The sequence below is a fragment of the Arvicanthis niloticus genome, chromosome 5 (genome assembly GCF_011762505.2).
Source record: "Arvicanthis niloticus isolate mArvNil1 chromosome 5, mArvNil1.pat.X, whole genome shotgun sequence".
Classification (NCBI taxonomy): Eukaryota; Metazoa; Chordata; class Mammalia; order Rodentia; family Muridae; genus Arvicanthis; species Arvicanthis niloticus.
In genome coordinates, this window is record NC_047662.1 from 14,208,247 (window position 1) to 14,224,376 (window position 16,130).

The 16,130-nt window shown below is 51.7% G+C and overlaps 1 protein-coding gene across 4 annotated transcripts in view; it reads left to right on the top strand.

Moving 5' to 3' along the window:
* Arhgef10l (Rho guanine nucleotide exchange factor 10 like) overlaps nt 1–16,130 on the top strand; it is a 149,679-nt gene that overhangs the window by 15,455 nt on the left and 118,094 nt on the right. For 2 of the 4 annotated variants that reach the window (XM_034502370.2, XM_034502372.2), the window contains exon 1: nt 2,070–2,202. The exons of the other annotated variants lie outside the window; for them this stretch is intronic. The gene's annotated coding sequence lies outside the window, so the exon portion shown is untranslated. Of the gene's footprint in view, nt 1–2,069; nt 2,203–16,130 lie in introns of those variants that run through there. 4 annotated transcript variants of the gene reach the window in all.

The following is a 16,130-nucleotide window of genomic DNA, read 5'->3' on the forward strand; positions in this document are numbered from 1 at the left end:
AATGCCTTGTCTCTGTACCGTGGGAGCCTGTGTTCCTAGTCTTGTCAGAGTCAAACACAGAGCCTAACCTGACTTTGTGAGAGCCTAACCCTCTAGGCTCTCCTAAATAGTGTTTAACCTTTAGATTTATTTATTTCATCTTTCGTGTATGAGTGTTTTGCCTGCATGTATGCAAGTTCACCACGTGTGTGCCTGGTGCCTCAGGGAGCTAGAAGGGGGCTTTGGGTCCCCTGGAACTGGAGCTATGAATGATTGTGAGCCGCCATGTGGGTGCTGGGAACTGAACCCAGGTCTTTTGCAAGGGCAACAAATGCTCTTACCTATTGACTGATCTCCTCAGCCCCAACAGAGGGTATTTAACAAAGGAACAGACAGACAGACAGACAGGGTCTGAAAGGGTAACCTAATGAGTAAAGTGCTTTGAAAACAAAGAGAATCAGAAAGCACAGGCTGACAGGAGACGGCTCAGTGGTTAGGAGCACTGACTGCTCTTCCAGAGGTCCTGAGTTCAATGCCCTCTTCATAAAATAAGTAAATAAATTGTAACAAAAGAAAAGAATGCTGGCCAGACAGGATCCTGGAAACCTGGCATTGTGAGGCAGGAGAATTGCTGGCACTTGCTGGCCAGCCAATGGCAAGCTCCAGGTGAAGTGAAAGACTCCCCCCACTCCCATAAATAAAATAAAGGGGGTTGAGAGACTGGCTCCTCAGGACCTGAGTTTGATTCTCAGGAAACCATGTTGCAAGCTTCATAGCTGCTGGTCACTCCAGCTTCAGGGATCTGATGCCTGTGGCCTCTATGGGAACTGCAACAGACCCATGTACATATATACATCAGTAAAACCAGAATAAATCTTATAAAAAGATAGTGGAAGCTGGAGAGATGGCTCAGCGTTTAAGAGCCCTGGCTGATCTTCCAGAGGACCCAGGTTCAATTCTCACCACCCACATGGCAGCTCACAACTGTCTAACTTCTGCTCCAGGGAATCTGCCACCCTCACCCAGACATACATACTGACAAAACACCAACATATATGAAAATACAAATAAATAAGTTATTAAAAACAACAAACACACATCAGTAATAAAAAGATAGTGGAGACTGAGAAAGATGTCTAACACACACACACACACACACACACACACACCCCTTACCGCCACCACTGAAATACCTTTCTGCAGGCTTTGTGGTCACAAACACAGTTAGGCAATCATCTTAACCTCCGCTGTGCACTTGAAGCCTTCAGACATTACTGCTAACCCAGGAGTAATTGCTGATAAGTGTGAATTACCTCTCTCGGAGAGAGGTAACTGGCAGTGTTTAATAACAACGGATAATCTTAATTAGTGACCCGATAACTGTAATTAGTTACATCATATCCGGAGGCCCTCTCTGGGATCTTGGGATGGAGTAGCCAGCGCTTGGCAGCTTTCAGGCACGCAAGGATGGAAAGCTAGGAGCCTAGCTTCTCCTCCTCCTTGTTGGAGGGCTGGGGAGTTGGGCGGCTTGGGTGAACGACTCGCATTTTTGAACCTCAGTTTTGTCGCTGGGAAATGGGGCTGTATCAAAGGCTGGGTAGTGAGGATATTGAGTAAGCCCCAGCCCCTCTACCTGAGTCTGCTTAGCGTCCAGGCTGTCAGGCTGCACCCAACCCCTGTGGATGGAGGACAGCCACAAGGGGCCTAGTGTCTGCAGGTCTCAATTTCCTTAAGGACAGGCCCTGGCACCTTTCGCCCCTTGCAGGGAACTCCAGATCCTGCTGGGGGAATTTAAAGGAGCCCGGTGTCTTCAGAATCTTACCCAGGGCTGCAGAGGAGAGGCGCAGTGGTGTGTAGGGGCTCCCGGTGCCAGACAGGGAAGGCGGGGGTGTGTGTGTCCCTCGTGTCGTCAGGAGTCCCTCCACGCCCCAGCCTCAGTTTCCCCGAGAGGGAGGAGGATGGGAGGGGGAGAGCCGAGCCCCGCCCCCTCCGGGATCACTGTTGGGGGAGCTGGGAGGGGGAGCTGCGTGCAAACCAGGCCACCAGGGGTTAAGTGGTGACCTCAGCCGCGCGCCCCGGGACCGGGCGGGCGGGGCGGGCCGTGCGGCGGCTGCAGGCCGCGGGCCGGGGCTGCAGTGGGGCGCGGGGCTCGGCCCGGCCACCGGCGCCCGCGGCGGGAGCGGGAGGCGCGGTGGCGCGGAGCCTTTGTGAGCAGCGGGGACGGTGAGTGCGCGGCGCCCAGGCCCGGGCTCCCGGGCTCCGGCGGCCGCTTTGTGTGTGCGGGTGTCCTAGGTCCCCAGCCCTGTGTGCTCAGGTCCCTCTCGTGGTCGTGTCCTTCTGTGCCCCTTGAGTGTCCCTCTGTCTGACTGGCCTTTGTGCCTCTGTCTGCTTTCTCTCTCTCTCTCTCTCTCTCTCTCTCTCTCTCTCTCTCTCTCTCTCTGTTTTGGACATCCCCCTCCCCCCCCCCCCCAGTGTCATACTTTCCCCATCCCTCCACTGTGATTTGATGTTCTGGGGTCCCCCCTCCACCCCGATTGCATGAAGTCAGGTAACGCAGGGTGGCTTCTGTTCTGAGTCAGCCTCTCCCATCTTGAGTCCTTGCCCAAAGGCGGGACAGCCAGGCCTCCCGCAGGAGTGGGGTGTGGGAGGGGTCAGCGGCAGGGCATGGGCACAGGGCCCTGGGTGAGAGGTATGAGCCCTGGGAAGACAGGTATGAGTCCGGTGGGTTCTCTAGATGGTGGCCATCAGCTTTCAAGGGGGTGGCTGTGAGAAGGAGCCAGGTGGGGGAGGGGCTAGATCTCTCTGTGTTCCTGAGAGTGAGAGTCATCTGGACACAAGAGCCCGAGGACCCCCATCTCAGCCCAAAGCGGGAAGATGGAACTGGGTGAATGATCTCATTTTTGAGGGGCTTCGGATCTCAGTGTTTGCTTCAAAAGCCTTCGAGTCCCCACGGAGAAACCCCTACCCAGCCTGCCCCAGGTCCCATCTGTTCTTCTTTGGCTGTGTGGGAGAGAGCAGGTTGTGCAGTCTCATTAGTACATACAGCCCTGCCCCGCAGCCCTATGGGTTTAGCTGTGAGCTGAAACTGCCCATCTATCCACCTGTCCACGCGGCATGGGCTTCCACAGAGGAGAGAAGAGGGCACTGCCTGAAGACCTCAGGCAAAGCTCCGGACCCCTTGCCTTTTATCAGGCTGCAAGCTGCTCCTCCAACCCAGCTGTCTGCCTGAGGCTGGTATCCTCCCTTTCATTGTGAGCCTCGGTTCCCACCCTTGTCTCATCTACAAACAGGTTCCATCCCTCACCTCTTCCCTCTCCAGCAAGCCAGGCAGGTTTTCCCATGCTCTTAGGATTCTCCTTCCGAGTAGAGAGGCTCCTTTACACCTGGAAGGCTTTGGATGCAGTGGCTATGTCTGTTCTTGGTCACCAGCCTGCAACGCTGCCTGGCACATAGTAGGTGCTCAATTAACAGATGCCGGAAACTGGTGGTTCCTATGTTCTGCTTTTTTTTTTTTTTTTTTTTTTTTTAAGTTTTAACTTTAGGAGGCTGAGGAGGTAGCTCAGTGGTAGAACACTTGTCTGGCATGTTCAAGGAGGGCCCTGGGCCCCATCTCTTGTTCACCAAACAACCAACAAACAGGGGGAAGCTGCTGGACTCCTAGGGTACCTGGGTACCAGGTAATGGGAAGAGGAAAGGATCTCTGCACATAGTATCTCCCAGTTGAAGCTCTTGGTGAGGAGCTCCGAGCCCTGGAAGCTTCCACAGGAAGCAGGCAGAAAATGGAAGGATTATACTTTTCTTAGATCAACTTGGAAAGACCAAGAGGGTGGTTATATAGACTGCTAATAACAGCGTAGGTTTATATTGTAGCTCACAGCCAGCCCAGCCGCTGTCTCTTGTTTGATAACAATCCTGGTAATTAGGCAGGGAAGACAATCTGTTGAACAGATGAGGAGGCTGTGCAGACTCAGGGAAGTGGCCGCCTGAGGCTGTTAGTGGAGGAGCTGGGGGGATCCAGCTGGGACTCCCCAGCTCCATCCTCCTGGCCTTTGCAAGTTGGTCTGCAACACCTCTGTGTTCTCTCCCTGCCCCACGCGGGCCAGCAAGTCTCTGTCTGGTCCCGGAGAGGTCCAGAGTCCATGCAGATTCAAACTTATAAGCCATGGGTGTTCTAGGGTTCTCTTGCCATCTCCCTAGACTCCCGCAGGCCCAGCTTCTTGTCTGGTGTCCTCAGAGAATGTCTTAGTCTTTGCCTTGGTGCAGGTCAGCAGGTCCACTTTCCACCAGGGCCCTGGATCACGTGCGTTCCCAGGAATCGTCTGTCCTCATGAGTTTGTGTGGCACTCTGGCTGGTGCGCCTGAGTTAGCGTGTTTTGATGCGTGAGAGCCTGTGGCTGAGTTTTAGGAGCTGACTGTTTAACAGTCATTTTTCAATCAAGTTGGGGTTGGGGGAGGCTCAGTGGGTAAAGCACTTGCTGTCCCGATTTAAGGATCTGAGTTCGAATCCTCAGAACCCATGTAGGAGGTGGAAGGAGACAGGTAAGTTTTAGAGGCCAGTTAGCCTGGTATATGCTGCCACAAACAGTAGACCCTGGCTTAAACAAAATGTAGGATGAGGACCACACCTGAAGTCGTCCTCTGACCCCCACGTATGCTGTAGCATGTGCGCGTCTGCTTTCACACGTATGATCACACATGTATCATACATACACACAGAAACACACACATACAATGATTAAAAAATTGTGAGTTAGGGCTAGGTGTGGTGATGCATGCCTTAATCCCAACACTTGCAAGACAGAGGCAGGTGGATCTCTGGGAGTCTGAGGTCAGCTTTTTCTATGAGGTGAGTTCAGGCCAGTGAGACCCTGTCTTAGAAGAGAAGGGGAGAGAGATGGCGTGAAGGGACTTGGTTTATTGATCAGGTACAGGGGCCATGACCCAGGATTGGGAAGCAGAGTAAGATGTCCAAGTGACAAGTCAGGAAGCTCATGGTGACATTCAGGGCATTTGTGTGGCCAAAGCTGCTTGAGGGTGGCTGAGACACTGGTGACCGTGTCCCACCTGCGGAGATTCTGGGACCACGTGAGGGAGAGGAGTTGGCTTGCTTTTGGATGGTTTGTGACCTCTGGTTGGGATTCACAAATGACAGTTTACTGAGCCTGGGCCGGGTCCTGGACATAGCTGCTGGGGTCGGCTTGTGCCAACACACAGACTGCATTGCTTAGATCCAGAGAGTTTCCAACTGGTCCTTCAGCCCAGCCACCACCAGGACACGGACACTATGGCTGACTGCGGTGGGGCAGTGCGTGGAGCACAGCACGGAGAAGGAGTGGCCGCTGCATGGTATCCGTAAAGGTTCAGTAGCAGAAGCAACTGGGCTTCAGTGTGGCTCTGGCATCAGGTGAACTGGAGGTCTCCAGGTCTGTGACAGAGCAGGGACGTAGCAGACCTTCCTCAGGTCTAGGATGTTTGGGGGGGGGGGTTTCCTGGGCATCCATGAAGAAAGCCTGTTAGACCTGGATTTGCCTAGTTCTTTGAACAACCACCCACGGGAGCCTAAGGGGACCCCCTCTTCCTCAGTGCTTCTCAGTGAAAGTCCATCCCAGAAGCCCCTTGCTTGGTGTGCATCCTGAATCCCAGCCATTGTAGGATACAGCTACCTCTTCCTCTTCCCCCTCCTCCCCCTCTTCCTCCCCTCCTCTCCCTCCTCCTCTCCCCCTCCTCCTCCTCTTCTCCCCCCTGCTCCTCTCCTCCCTCCTCCCCTCCTCTTCCTCTTCCTCCTCCCCCTCCTCTTCCCCTTCCTCCTCTCCCTCCTCCTTCCCCTCCTTCTCTCCCTCCATCTCACACTTCTCTCTCTTCATTGTCTGAAATGGGTAGAGGGAGGGAGCTGTCAAAGCCACTTTTATTCAATTTCCATAAGAAAATAATGATTAAATCAACTAGGAAAATAACAGTCTTAGAAAAGAGGAGAAAATATCTCCAACTGGATCCCTCCCAGACCCCACTGAGCGACTCATCACACAAGTGTTCATTGTAATTTTTTATTATTTTGTTTTCTTGAGACAGGGTCTTGCTGTGTAGGCTTGGCTGGCCTGGCTGCTCTGTAGCCTGGGCTGGCTGGGAACGCCCAGAGCTCTTCCTGTCTCTGCCTCCTGAGCGTTAGGATAAAAGGTCTTTCTTCGTCCCCATGCCTAACTAGTTCTTAAAACATATGGGTGTTTGCCTGCATGTGTGTGTACCACGTGTGAATGCGGAGGTCAGGGGAGGGTGTGGGATCCCCCAGAACTGGAGAGTGACAGATGGTTGTGAGCTGCCACGTGGGTACTGGAAACCAGACCCAGGGCTTCTGCAAGAGCAGCCAGGGCTCTTAACCACTGAGCCATCTCTCCCTACCCTTCAGTTTACTTTTAATGACACATGTATTACATGGCCATTAAAAAAACAAAACAAAACTTAAAAGAAGCCAAAGATGTACCAGCTCCAGACATCCTCTGGACAGGGTGGTGTCTCACCCTCATGAAGCCACTCACTTGTTCCCTTGGCCTAGGCTCCATAGAACCCACAATGCACCAGGTCTGTGTTGGCTCTGGAGGGGAGGGGTCCACTGCTCTACACTGGAGTAATTCACATGCCTGATTTTGTCGCCTCTTCTGTAAAGTGGAGATCGAGCTAGCACTGACTGCTCAGGGGGTGGGGAACCTAACAGAAACAGAAGCACAGGTACCCGTGTCCCAGAAGAGTAGTGGTTTAGGGTAATTGTTATGTGAATGAAAAAAACCAGTGCTCTGTACTTTTAATGTGAGTTGGTCCTGAGGCCAGAGAATTAAACTGTCAAAGGCAGATTAATAGAACAGAAGGCATGTGTGCTTTATCTCTGAACTTTTTATTGCATCAATCTATTATCTATCTATCTATCTATCTATCTATCCATCATCTATGTCTATTATCTATCTATTATCCATCTATCTGTGTGTCTATCATCTATCATTTATCTATCATCTGTCTATTGTCTATCAATCATCTAACGTGTATGTGCACGTACACATGTGTCCATGTGCATGTGTGTGTGTACGTGTCTGTACTAAGTCGAGCATGTAGAGGTCAGAGGACAACTTGCAGGAGTCAGTTGTCTCCTACCTTGTGGTCCTTGGCAATTGAATTCGGGTCATCAAGTTTGATACAGGCACCTATACCTACTGGGCCATCTTGCTGGCCCCACATATTATTTGATATTAATTTTTTTTTGAGACAGGTCTTACTTTATGGTCCAGGTTGACCTGAAACTCATTCCATAGCTCAGGCTGTGCCTGAACTTATAGAAATCTTACTGCCTCAGCCTTCTGAATGCTAGGTTGAACCTAGACTTTAATTTAATTTTTTTAACTTAAATTTTGGAGACAGGGTCTTCTGTAGCCCATGTTGGTCTGGAACTGAACTCACTAGCCTAGAGTGACCTTGAACTTCTGATCCTGTAGCCTTCCTAGTGCTGGGATGTCAGGTGTATGCCATCATGCCTGCTTTATGCAGGGTTGGGGATGGGACTTGGGGCCTTGTGGGGGTCTAGACAGGCATGCTACCAACTGAGCCATGTCTCCAGCCCCATAAAACTTCATTTGTTTTTTAAATGTTAAATTTTAAAAGTTGTGTTGGGGCTTCCAGTGGTAGTACAGAGCCCTGAAGAAGTTAACATCCCAGGTTAACAAAGGATGGTAGATTTGAAGTGACCAGACAGGGGAGAAGGCTGTCAGTCCTGGGAAAGAACTAGGAAATGGCAGTGAAGCGAGGCTATGTCAGCTACTTTCCCATTGTTGTGATGGCGCTCCTGAGGAAGGAAGTGTGTATTTGGGCTCACAGTTTGAAGGTATACAGTCCATCATGGTGGGGGTGGGGGTGGGGGCGGCGGCGGCGGAAGGAAGGCTTGCGGTAAAAGCTGGAGGCAACTGGTTACATTGTATCCACAGTCAGGAAGCCGAGGGATGATGCTGGTGCTTATCTCAATTTAATTCTTTTTCATGCTGTCTAGAACCTAAGCCCCTGAAATGGTGTCCCCCACAATCAGGGGGTGTCCTCTCTTCTCAGTCAGCCTCTCTGAAAACACCCTGGCAGGGGGACCAGAAATATGACCCCTAGGGTTCTCTACAATCTGTTCAGTTGAGCATCGAGATTGCCCATCACGAATGTTCAGTAGGCCTCTTCCACAGACAACATTCCTCTGCTTCCTGTTTAAGGGAGAGAGATTTATGTTCCTGTTGCAAAGGGAAATGTAGGCCCTGCTTTTAGACAGAAGGGAGCGGGCAGAGAACATTCCTGTCCCTCCTGCTTGCACATGGCCTTTAACTCAAAAGAATTCTTATACCAGAATGACATACTTTGAGCTAACATTCTTTTTATTTATGCTTTACATGAATTTATTAATTTATTTTGTATGTATGTGTGTGTGTATGTGTGTATATGTGTGTGTGTATATGTGTATGTGTGTGTATATGTGTGTGTGTATATGTATATGTGTGTGTGTGTTGATGCTTTTGTGGAAGTCAGAGACAAACTTGTGGTAGTCAGGTCTTTTCTTCTACTACTTGGGTCCTGGGGATTGAACTTGTGTCGTCAGGCTTGGTGACAAGTGCGTTTACATACTAAGCTTTGATGATGGGGTCATGGCAGATGGCATCCTGATGGTGGGAGTGTTTGCGAGAGAGGAAAGAAACTGGGAGAAACAGAGGTCTCACAGTCCCTTCCCAGAACAGGCTATCAACAATCTCAGGATATCGATAGATCCCCCTCCCAACCTTTGTCATCTGTTTAGAAGCAGCCTGTCTGCAGATAATTCACCTGAGATGCTATTACTGAGTGGCCACTACTTGGAGACATTTGCCTTGGTCACCAGGGCTGAGGGCCAGACACAGGGTAGGGAGGCCATAGTTTCCAAGTCGGTGGAGAGGATAAATGGATGGACGGAGTGAGGGTTCAGGAAGGTTTGAGCCATATTAGGAACACACACTCTGTGCTCCACCTGCCTCAGTTCCCCTGAGTTGCCATAGTCACTTGAAGATTTTAGCAATCTGCTGGGTGAGGCTGTGGGCTCCCGGGCCATAGGGAACCAGGGTATAGGTTCAGGTTGTGCCAGGAGCTTAGATAAACGTGGGATCAGGGTTATGTCTCTGAGATAGAATCAGCTAGAATTGCAAACTAGGACTGTGTGCAGAGGGCAGGTGGAGGGGAGGAAGGAATCGGGTGACTTCTAGATTATTCTTTTGTATACATGGTCCGTGGCAGTGTCAGTAAATGAGCCAATTTGTGGGGAGTTGGGGGATGGCTTAGGATCGAACCAGGATTTAATTCAGGATGAAGTCACACTTAGCTGGGAAGCTAAGTGGTATTGGCACCTGTGGAGAGTAAAGACTTCAGTGCAAGGTCTGGGCAGGTGGAGGCAGTAGGGGTGGCACAGGGGCCACAGGAGAGTCTGGGAGCCTGGTTGCGAGGAACCTGACCTGCAATTCTAGGGTGTGGGGCTGAGCTCAGTACTCTGGGAAGGTCAGCCCTAAGGCAGAGGTACAAGCATTATTCTGGCTGTGTAGCAGGGAGAGGCTCCCACAACGCCCAGCTATGTGAAGGGAGGGAGGGTGACTCTCCGGCAGGCCAAGCTACTGTGTCCGCGACCTTGGTGACCTCCTTCAATCTTGCCAAGAGGATGTCGGAAGTGTACAGTGGTTTTCATCTGTCTGATGCCTGTTTAGTGAGCGCCTTCTGGATACAGGCACAGGTGCAGAGCAGAGCTTCACAGCTGAGGAGAATAGGAACACCTCCAGTCTCTCAGGGAGGCAGACAGGTCTCCACCAGACATGGGGAAAGAGAAAACACTGCCCGGAGAAGCAGGCAAGTGGCCAGGTTAGCCCAGATGAAGGAGTAGGAAAGCAAGGGACTGCAGCTGGAGGGCTCTGAACCTCTCATGGGAATCCTCTGACTCACCTGGAAGGTCTTTGGGGCCATTCAAGTGTTTGGATCAGGGAATGGCACAATCAGAATTTTTGTCCTGATGACCAATGGGTGGGGAGGAGCAGGAGACACAGGAAGCCCTTTGAAGCTGGTACAAGCCCCCGATGACCAACTCAGTGTGTCAAACCTTGCTTGCTTCCTCTTGTTCTCTGCTCAGTTCTTTTTTTTTTTTTTTTTTTTTTTTTTTTTTTTTTTTTTTTAAGGAGGATTTCAGAGACTCAAGAGAGGTTTAGCAACCTGCCCAAGGTCACAGAGCATAAGAGGGTGGATGAAACAGATGCCTTCTCAGGGGCAGAAGCAGGAGGTTGAGTAACCTCAGGGAGGGGCTCACAGGACAGATCTTTGTGGCCTTAAACTTTGTCTTTGTAGTCTCAGGGACCTCTGGAGGTGGGGAGCAGGGCGAGGTCCTTCCCGGAGCCACTTACTTGGTCGGATTGAAAGCTTTCTGGGCGTCTGTTTCTTGGAGTGTCCGGGAAAACCACATGGGTCAGGTCTAGGATTCGATGAACCCAGGTCATACAAGGCCACTGAGGGAGGTGGCCCACTGGGGAGTTGTGTTTCAGGGATGGCAGGCTCACACCTCATGTGGAGGGCTACAGGAGATGTCAGGCAGGCAGGTTTTAGGGCCCCGCCCACTCTGAGTCCAGCCTCTGTGGGCAAGCCGTCCAGCCTTCTAGAGCCCCAAAGTAGGATGACATGAACTTGGCCTACAGGAATGGAGCCCTAACCACGGGCACCAAGGCTCATCTGGTTTTATTGTTTTGTATGTAAGGCGGAGGCTTATTTATCTCCATTGTACAGATGAGACAGACAAGTGCTTGCAATCAGCCCAAAGTCGCACAGTGAGTACATATCGGGGTGTGAGCACTGCCCCGTGTGACTCTAGGGCCCTCCCTTAAAACCCTGAGGGTCTCTATCAGTCTCAGTTTATCTGGGCATGTTGTCTCCTGCAGGCATGCCACCAAGGTAGGATCTTGGTGGGTGGAGCTTTTGCCCACTTAGGGACACTCAGTCTCTTTGTCTTTACTGGCTCACCAGGCTCTCACACTGAGGACTTTTCAGAGCCTTTAATGTATGCATTATTCTGCCATGGTTTCCCCATTGCTCTCCATCTCTGAGTGCCTCCACCCCCCCCCAAGAGAGAAGTAGCCTGTCACATAGATTTGTGTATGTATATGACTCTTCAGGACTGTTGGCACCTATTGCCAGTGGAGTTTGGGGACATCCCTATGAGCTGTGACAACTTGCGGTCCACACACTCTCCCTCCAGCCCTTTGTTTCTATACCATGATTGTCGGGTATCACTTTCCTGAACATGGGTCATGTGACTGCACCCTGGCTGGGATGGCCAGGGAAACCTGGCTCATGGTGGGGCAGACATTTGGGCAAGGAGGGTGAACATGGGGCGGAGGGGGGGGAGGGTAGGACTCACTCAGGGATTCCTAGAAGGTTTGGATGTTGCACCAAGGATTTTCTCTAAGCGGGTCAGGTGTCTGCAAAGGTGGCATGTGTAAACAGATGCTCCAGAGTCCTGGAGAACCCAGGAGCCAGAATTCTGATCTTAGTCCGTGTCAGATGGGGCCTTGGGCAGTTTGCTAAGAATGCCCATCTCTGAACCTCTTAGGGAGGAGTTGAGGGAATTTAGAATGTGATTTTTTTGGGGGGGGTTACTGGGGTTGGAACCCAGGGTCTGCTTTCACTCCCACCCTGGTGCACTCCAGGAAAATGCTCTGCCACACAGCTTCAGCCCCAGGCCAGAATCTGTATGTGAATTCTCTTTTTCAGTAGGTTTGAAGGTTGCAGTCTAGGGACTGGCTTGGAAACGGTTGCGAGATGCTCAGAGCTGGAAATGTTCGACAGAGTGGCTGCCATGTGAGGGAGAGCCCTCTGAGGCCCCGCTCTGAGCTGCCCTTGCCTACAGCAGCCCGCCCCCCCCGCTGCCCCCCTCCCCGCAGCCTCCTGAGGCTCCTTGGCTATGTGGCTGGTGCACTGGTACTGCACTGATGGGGATGGGGAGTTCTCTGGATGGGAATACAGATGCTTGACTTGCATCTGTAGAGATACCTGGGCGAGCAGAACTGGCTGGGCCTGGGTTTACAAAGCTCCTGGGTCTTTGGGTTATGTTTTTGTCTTTTATTCATGAAACACTTGTTGAGACCTATGAAGGATGGCCTCGAGAACATGACTGTCGCCCTCATAGCCTGCAGTGTTGGTGGTAGACACAGGTGGTCACAGAGGAGGCCTAAGCCTACTGGGGAAACAGGTGTCTGCAAGATGTCTGAGTCAGACTGAAAACTTGGGACACAGCAGGGATTCCTGGGGATCTGAGCTCTAGTGCACCACAGGTTGGAGCAGAGCTGCAAAACACTTCTGATGAGTTCCTTCATTTCTTCATTCATTTGTTCTCCATCTTCTCAACTATTCACCTGCCTATGTATCTGTTAACTTATCCATCCATCCATCTGCCCATCCATCTACCATCCATCATCCATCCATTCATCCATCTATCCACCCATCCATCATCCATGCATTCATCCATCCAACCATCCATCCATCCATCCAGTCACCTACAAATCCATCCACCTATCTATCCATCCATCCAACCATCCAGTCACCTACCAATCCATCCATCCGTCCACTCACCTTTCATCTTCTATCCGTACATCACTTACCCTTCCATTCATCTACCCATATTTCCATCCATGCACTGATCCATCTACCCAACTACCATTCATTGATCCATCCATTAATTCATACATCCATCTATCCACTCATTCACCTGTCTACCTACCCATACTCCCAGTCACCCATTCATGCATCCATGCACCCATGCACCCATGTATCCATGCATCCATCCACCCATCTATCCATTCATTCTTCCATCCATCCATCTATCCATCATCCATCCATCCAGTCACCTACCAATCCATTCATCCATCCATCTACACATCCATCCATCCATCCATCCATCCACACATCCATCCATCTATCCACACATCCATCCATCCATCCATCATCCATCCATCCAGTCACCTACCCATCCATCCATCCATCCATCCATCCATCCATCCATCTATCCATCCATTGTTCAATCCACACATCTCACCTACCCACTCATCTATCCATCCTGCATCCTCCATCCCCCTATCCACCCAGCTCTGCCCCTGCCCCAGTGTGTGCTGGGGACCCTCTGGGACCTCGACAGACTGAGTGGAAGCATAATCACTTTCCTCTGGGGGTCAGAAAGCAAAGCAAATGGCCGTGGCTCTGAATTGCAGGTGCTCAGAAGGGCATGTGTCTGGCTATCCCGTGGTCATCATGGGAAGCTTTTAGCCTGGGCTGAGGCTTGAGAGAGGTAGTGGGAGAGTCCTAGGCAGATGAGATGGGAGACAGACTTGGATTGGAGGGAGGGTCCTGCCCTTGGGGGTTGGGCAGGGGGGGCACTTCTTTCATTCTCAAGCTTAAGCTACGTTTGTCTTCACCTTCCCACAAGGCTTGGTCCACAGGAGATGCCAACAAGCAGTGGGGGCAGCAGATGGGTGAGAACAGGGTCCCTGGGCCACACCCAGGAGCTAGGCTCTGTGGGGCTGTCAGCTGTGTGGAGGGAGGGAATGTCACTGTCACAAATGCTGTCCTGTTCAGACAGAACTGAGGGGTCTGAGCTCTCTCCCCTCCTCCTCGGCCCTTCATTGGTTTGCTCATGCCCCGGGCACAGTGAGGGGTGTGTAATGCGTGGGGTCATGGAGAGGTGATGCCTGAGACCCAGAGCCTCTTCAGTTCCTTCTGCCATGTGTGTCATGGGCTAAGAGTCTCAGCCTCTCTCAGTGTCTACTCAGTTTCTCTATTTTGGGTAATAGCAATTGTTGTAAGGACTAAGAGAGTCATACCAATGCCCCGAGAATAGTTAGCACGTCGTGACGGTCCAGGGGGAAATGGTCTTTGCAGGCAGTCTGGCCTCTGTGACTGGTATTAACAGTCTCCACGAGGGAAGACTAGATTCAAACCCCACCCATACTTCAGACCGACACTAAGACCTCAGCAAGCTGGCTCAGTGCTTTGAGCTCAGGTTTCCCATCTGTCTGGGGATAGACAACTCAAGAGGCCAGGAGCTGTAGTGTCTGACTCATTAGCTTTGTGGCTTCTCCCTGAGGCAGGAAAACTCAGGTCCAAACAGGCAAAGTGAGCTTTGGTTTGGGCAAGGGTCATGGGGTCATGCACTGGCCTTCGAGACTATGGTCAGCTGGGCTCGATAGGGTCATGTACTCATCCCCCCCCCCGTGTCCTTTGGAAATGGACCCTTGCGTGTCACGTGCCTGAGGTCTTCACAGCTGAGGGCTCTGGCTGAGGCGCTGGCCTGGCCATTTCATCTTCCATAGGCTCACACACTGTCCTCTCTCCTTCACTTCCTGCTTGGCCCATACTCTTAGGTTGGGTGGGGCGTGCCTGATGCTCTGCAAGATCTGGGTCACCGCAGGTAAATATTAACCCATATATCTGGCTTCCATCACAAACTTGTCCGGACTGGCTTTGGGGGACTTGACTGAATTGCAGACCGGCCAGGGAGGAAAGGGCACTCATTCTGTTACTAGGGAGTGTATTTTGGTTCTAACCTTGTCTAGGACTGCAGTAAGAGGGCAGGAGGCTAGCTCAGGGTCATAGTAGTCGGGGTGGTTCTATGGTCCTGGTTACCCTGCAAAATCCTGCTTGTCTCATTGGGACCTGGAACATCCTTGCTGTCTGGGCTATCCCAGGATTCTGTGAATGTGAGCAGTGCTTGAAGTTTGCCTTCTGCCATACTGATATGAGGTGGTGCCAGGCTAGCCCAGAACCATGGAATACTATAGCTTTCCTGAGTCTGGGTTGGGACCTGGGAGTGACCTCTCCCCACCACTAGCCAGCCAGGCACCTCTGGAAGGTCACTCATTGGGTATCGAAGGAACCCAGGTTTTGAGTCATATTTATGAGACAACACGTGAACAGAGCCAGCATGCAGCTTGGGTCTCTGGTACCTGGGTTCCAGTATCTGAGTTTTTCGTGTGCCTTTGTCATGTTCAGTGTTAGCGGGTCCTCTGAGAGGTAGGAACAGAGCCCCATGTCCAAGATGATGTGAGGATCGAGTGATGGGTGTTCATAAAAGCAGGCTCTTGCAGTGTGTGTGTGTGTGTGTGTGTGTGTGTGTGTGTGTGTGTGTGTTCAGCTTTAACCTAGGTTCTCAGTGGTTACTCCTTATGGTTGAGAACTGCCCTGGGCCTGAGATACATAAGTCTAGTCCCCCATGGTATTGGCTGCTGTAGACAGGACAGATAGGGACCAGTCCACTAAAGAGCCTTGAGGGTGGGACAAACTGGGATCAGGAGGGAAATGCTGGCTTGGCCTGTACCTGCTCTGGTCTTGCAGTAAAAGGTGGCCCAATTCAGGAAGTCCTCGCTCCCATCTCAGAAGGGTCATACCAGAACTCCAAGAACACCAATATCATGCCATAGCTGCTGGGCGTTGGTGGCTAAGGCACATGACCCAACTTGAGGCCCAACTGGTCCCAAAGTGGCTTGGGGTGGGTTGGGTTTCCTGGCTTTCTGGCATGACCTGGAGCCAGCTCTGCATGGAATATTCTCAGGCACATGAGTCACGAGGCTAGCCTTCCTCTGAAGACTGGTCTTCATTTTGCTTTTTGCAAGTTTCCCCTTAATATGGTCTCTTGTGGTTTCCACTTTCCCCTGCTGGGTGCCTTGTCCTGAAAGCCTGGCAGGAGGCATCCCCTGGAAGACGCTGCCTGCCTATGTATGGGTCTATGGAGGACTGTCCCGGGACAGCCAGGTGGAGGCGGTGGAGTCAAGTGGCTCAGGGCAGGGCTTTGAGGGTGTGCATCCTGAACACTGGCTTTTCCAGGGAGGATGCAGCAGGCCAGCATCCCAGGGGCCATGCTTCCCCTGGCAGAGCCAGCATCTGAAAGGAGTCTGCTGCATTAATGACAGGGCCAGAGCCACCTGGGCAACACCCTCTGGGGTTGGGTTGGGCACGGGAAGGGAGGCAGTCAGATACTTGGGGGAGAGATGAGAGGGCTGAATCTGCTTTGCCAGGGAGATGACACACCTGGAGAAGGAAGGACAGCTGCGAGCAGGAAGTACTCTGTGCAGGAGCAATGATCCTTGTTCGTT